The following is a 6,110-nucleotide window of genomic DNA, read 5'->3' as shown; positions in this document are numbered from 1 at the left end:
TACCATTGTACAATATGTGACGATACTCACGGCGGCAATGCACCACGCAGGCAGCATCAGTTTGAGTTACCCTGCCCTATCAGCAGCATCATACTGTGTTAACTGTACTAACTGGACAGTAAATTTCACCATGGTCCCAAAGAGTAAGTCTGAATTTTGCACTGGAGATTGCCACAGAAGGCAAGAAAGGCTCTTACTCTCGAACTCTCCCTATTTGTTTTCACTGTTGCACATAAATCTATCTGTATTTGTCTGCCTGTATATCTGTCTACCTGTGTGTCTGTCTTTCTGTCTACCTGTGTGTCTGTCTTTCTGTCTACCTGTGTGTCTGTCTTTCTGTCTACCTGTGTGTCTTTCTGTCTGCTTGTCTCTCTGTCTCAGAGCTGCTCATGAACCAACAGGTATTATACACGAACCAGAGTTGTCACATCTTCAATATGATGCTAATATCGCTATACAGCTTATTTATCTATCACAATTCATCTAATATGACAAACAATATATGTAAATAACATAAAAACCTGATATACACTCTAGAATGAATAAAATATGAACTTAACTACTTTAAACTCCACATCTTGCACCTGTGCTGGCATGCAAGTGCACATTAAAATCATTAACCCTTTGAGGGTCGACAGGCCCTCTTCGAAACTTGTTCTCATGGTCGGCCAAATTTAAAAACAAAAAAAAATTATTTTTTCTTATGAAAAGATAGAGAATCTTTTCCCGATCATAATGACACCAAAAGTATGAAATTTGATGGAAAACTTACGGAATTATGCTCTCGCGAAGTTAGCGGTCTCAACGATGTTTATGCAGCAGCGATTTTGCCCACTTTGAGCCCTATTTTCTACCAATTCCAATGTACTAGTCGACAAAAATCTTAACTATTTTGCTAGGACTCCATTTTTTCTATCGAATGCGTACAAGAAATCACCCATTTACCAATTTCAACTATCCAATAAAGTGGTCAGAATTTAGCAATTTTGCCAATTTCACACAAATTTCAAAAGATGCCAATTTCCAAATAGGGTCCAGAATAAACAAGAAAGACATTCCTGGCACTAAAATAACAAGTTCTCTGTTCGTTAGTCACATCCTCAGGCCCCTCTTTATATTACCTTGGCTTTCCACTTTGAATTTTTATTATTACAAATAATAGAAGATTTACTGTTATGCAGACTACTGCATTACTGTAGAAATGGTATAAATAATATCAGCGTACTTGACAAAGAATATTAGACTCACCAGTTGACGTGTATTGGACGATTGGCATGATTTGTTTACTTTTGAACTTTGATAAAAATCGAACATTTCTGCTACTTTGCGCTCAATTTCAAGGTACTTTTCATTGTAAAACCAGTCAAAATCATCTCAATTTTTGTAATATGTCTTCCATTCTATAAAATGAGACCAAGAAAAGTAGAATACAACAATAAATACCATACGAAAATACAGTGCAAAGTCGCTGTTTTATTCCAAAAACACGGTCAAATTTTTTTTTTCTCATTACGCACTGTGTGCTGCAGGATTTTTTTTATACTGCACACACTGACCACATAGACCCATTCTTTCATATGTAGGCCTACCAGCTTTCTCTCACCAGATTTGAGGGCGCTAGAATTTAGGCGTACTAGTACGTCAAAAACCCTGGGTCGTAAGCCGTACTAGTACGGCCGAAACCCTCAAAGGGTTAAGAGTGTGTTATTGGCCTTGAAGATGCCATATTAATAATAATAATAATAACAATACACTAATAATCACTCTGAGGCGCATTAAATGTGTATAAAACGTTAATATAGACATTTTGCTTAATCCATCTATGATTTTTTTTCAAAATTATATAATAAACACGCTATGTAACATATAAATTGACATAAACATGAGATGTTTTTCCAGTTGGCTTGACAGAGTGAACAGGAACCATTCATGTTCGAGCTGGCAACAACAACAACAACAACAACTAGTTTGTTTACAAAACTCGCGAACCTTCTACACTCTCATTCTCACTCTCGTTTATTCATTTAATCTTGTTTACGCACCTCTCACTCAACATTAAGACTACAGATATTTTAAGGTAAGTAATGAGTAAGCACTATATTATATTATAGTTTAACCCTTTGACTGTTTTGGCCGTATATATACGTCTTATGAGCCAGTGTTTTGGATGTATTAATACCCATAAATTCTAGCGGCTTCAAATCAAGCAGGAAGCTGGTAGGCCCACATGTGAGAGAATGGGTCTGTGTGGTCAGTGTGCACCACAAACAAAATCCTGCAGCATGCAGTGCATAATGAGAAAAAAAAAGAACTCTGACCATTTTTTTTGGATTAAAACCCCGACTTTGAGGTGTATTTTCATATAGTATTTATCGTTATACATATTCTCGTGATAAAATGGAAAACATATTACAGAAATAGAGATGATTTTGATTACTTTCACGATGAAAACTACCTTGAAATTGAGCTCAAAGAAGCGGAAATGTTCGATTTTTACCGATGTTCAGGAGTAAGCAAATCACACCACACATCCAATACACATCAACTGGGGAGTCTAATATTCTTTCACTAGTGCACTGATAATATTTATATCATTTTTACAATAATGCAGTAGTCTGCATAACAGTAAATTTTGTATTTTTTGTATGACTAAAAAATCAAAATAGAAAGCAATAGTAATATAAGAGGGGCCTAGAGACATGACTAATGAAAAATTTTGCAACATAGAATGACAGTTTCAGAAAGGGGCTTGCGACAGTCAAAGGGTTAATAATAATACTATTATTATTAACCCTTAGACTGTCGCAGGCCCCTTTCTGAAACTGTCATTCTATGTCAATAAAGTTTTGGAAAAAAAAAAAAATTATTTTTTTCTTATGAAATGATAGAGAACCTTTTCCCAATGGTAATGACACCAAAAGTACGAAATTTGGTCAAAAACTCATGGAATTACGCTCCCGCGAAGTTAGCGGTCTCGGTGACATATACTCATCGGCGATTTCGCCGACTTTGAGCCATTTTTGGCCAATTCCGTTGTTCCAGTTGACGAAACTCATAGCTATTTCCTTAGAACTCCATTTTTTCTATCAGTTGAGTACAAGAAGCCGCCCATTTACTGACTTGAACTACCCAATAAAGTGGTCAGGAATTGGCAATTTGGCCAATTTCACGCAAATTAAAAAAGATGCCAGTTTCAAAATAGGGTCCAGAATAAACAATGTAGACATTCTTGGCACTAAAATAACATATCCTCTGTTCATTAGTCATGTCTCTAGGCCACTCTTATATTACTATTGCTTTCTATTTAATTTTTTATTCATACAAAAAAATAAAATTTTCTGTTATGCAGACTAACGCATTATTGTAAAAATGGTATAAATAATATAAGTGCCCTAGTGAAAGAATATTAGACTCCCCAGTTGAAGTGTATTGGACGTGTGGTGTGATTTGCTTACTCCTGAACATCGGTAAAAATCGAACATTTCCGCTACTTTGAGCTCAATTTCAAGGTTTTTTCATCGTGAAAGTAATCAAAATAATCTCCATTTCTGTAATGTTTTTCATTTTATCACATGAGACCATAAAAACGAGAATACAACGACAAATACTATACAAAAATACACCTCTTTTTTCAAAGTTGGGGTTTTAATCCAAAAAAAATGGTCAGTTTTTTTTTTTCTCATTACGCACTACATGCTGCAGGATTTTTTTTATGTGGTGCACACTGACCACACAGACCCATTCTCTCACATGTGGGCCTACCAGCTTTCTTCTGCTTGATTTGAAGCCGCTAGAATTTACGTGTATAAATATGTCAGAAACAGTGGCGCGTAAGACGTATGTATACGACCGAAACAGTCCAAGGGTTAAAGATAACAGTAACATACGATACTGTGTGAGATGTAAAATTTACAATACAGTTCACTGCCTTGTGTACATAATATTATTATTATTATTATTAACACACTGGCCGATTCCCACCAAGGCAGGGTGGCCCAAAAAAGAAAAACTTTCACCATCATTCACTCCATCACTGTCTTGCCAGAAGGGTGTTTTACACTACAGTTTTTAAACTGCAACATTAACACCCCTCCTTCAGAGTGCAGGCACTGTACTTCCCATCTCCAGGACTCAAGTCCAGCCTGCCGGTTTCCCTGAATCCCTTCATAAATGTTACTTTGCTCACACTCCAACAGCACGTCAATTATTAAAAACCATTTGTCTCCATTCACTCCTATCAAACATGCTCACGCATGCCCACTAAGTCCAAGCTCCTCACACACAAAACCTCCTTTACCCCCCCCTTCAACCTTTCCTAGGCCGACCCCTACCCTGCCTTCCTTCCGCTACAGACTGATACAACTCTTGAAGTCACTCTGTTTCGCTCCATTCTCTCTACATGTCCGAACCACCTCAACAACCCTTCCTCAGCCCTCTGGACAACAATTTTGGCAATCCCGCACCTCCTCCTAACTTCCAAACTACGAATTCTCTGCATTATATTCACACCACACATTGCCCTCAGACATGACATAATATACAGTACATAAATGATTAAAATATATCAATAGAAGTAAATTATGGTAAAAAGAATAAAATAATGAGTGTACATTACATTACAGTACTATGTAGGTACGGTATTTATATAGCAAAGGTTTGACATTATGCCCTACCCAGTATGTCGGCAATTTTCAAAGGTTCGACTTACGTCCATTTTGACTTGCAACCAGTTGGTCGGAACCAAGCTCGGTCATAAGTCGGATGGTACCTGTACATTATTTAGGTACGAATACTGGTCAGAGAGTCCGTCGTAAGTCCGAGGCATCTGTAAACGAGTATGTAGCTATGTGAGGAGAGGCTGTAATGTATACAGAAGGGGGTTACTAGTTCCCTTGCTCCCAGCATTTCAGTCGCCTCTTACGACACGCACGACACGGAGGAAGAATTTTGTTCCACTTCCTCATGGAGATAAGAGGAAATAAACAAGAACAACTAGCAAGAAAATAGAAGGAAACCCAAAGGGGTGTGTATATATATGCTTGTACAGTGTACATGCACGTGCAGTGTGACCTAAGTGTATGTAGTAGTAGCAAGATGTACCTGAAATCTTGCATGTTTATGAGACAGAAAAAAGACACCAGCAATCCTACCATCGTGTAAAACAATTACGTACAGGTTTCTGTTTTACACTCACTTGGCAGTACCTCCCTTGTCATTTTCATAAAATAATAGGGTTGCCCTCTCCCACAAAATAAGATGGAAGTGGCTGTAAGGCTGCTGGACACAAACATTAAGTTGTCATCCTTACATGTGTATATTCTGATAGTTTCCCAGATGTAGACTTTATTACACCCTCCACATGGTATATTGTAAACCAGGGGTTGGCAAACTGCGGCCCCCGGGCCACTTGTCATGCGCAGCAACTTCAAATATTTATAAATAGTAAAACTAATGAACCCTCATTGTAAGTCACTTATTCATTCATTTATATTTATTTATTAGACTGATTTTTTTCTCTTGGGCCCTCAAAAAATGTGTAAAATATATGATGTGGCATACGTAGTGAAAAAGGTTGGAGACCCCTGCATGGATCCAACTAACATGGATCCAACAACACCAGAGTTTACACTCTGGTGTTGTTGGATCCATGTTAGTTGTGGTAGTCTTTGTAACGTCCCTGATTGTCTTAATGACTTGCCATGTATACATTGGATGGAGGAAACTGTGATGGCAGTGGTCCCGGTGGGTATGATGTACGTACATTTTATGTCTTCCTAGGTAGCTGCTCTATTGAGTGCACAAAGCCATTACCCAGTCAAAAAATGTACATACATCTTGACCACCACCAACTCAGTTTCCTCCCCCTTAAAAACCCAACATACCCATAGCAAGAGTTACCACTAAGACCATCAGGATTTTACACAGACTCCCCTAACAGAACTGAGAGAGACAAGTTTACAGGACATCATGTGGATGGTGTGATCAATTCTACATTGGGGAAACTGCCAGAAGTTTCCAAACATACTTGCATGACAATGTGCCATAGTGTCGACAACTTAAAAATTGTGTCCAGCAGCCTGTCACCCACTCCTGTCTCATTTTGTGGGATA

The sequence above is a fragment of the Cherax quadricarinatus genome, chromosome 9 (genome assembly GCF_038502225.1).
Source record: "Cherax quadricarinatus isolate ZL_2023a chromosome 9, ASM3850222v1, whole genome shotgun sequence".
NCBI classification, from domain to species: domain Eukaryota; kingdom Metazoa; phylum Arthropoda; class Malacostraca; order Decapoda; family Parastacidae; genus Cherax; species Cherax quadricarinatus.
This window is presented reverse-complemented; position numbering follows the sequence as displayed.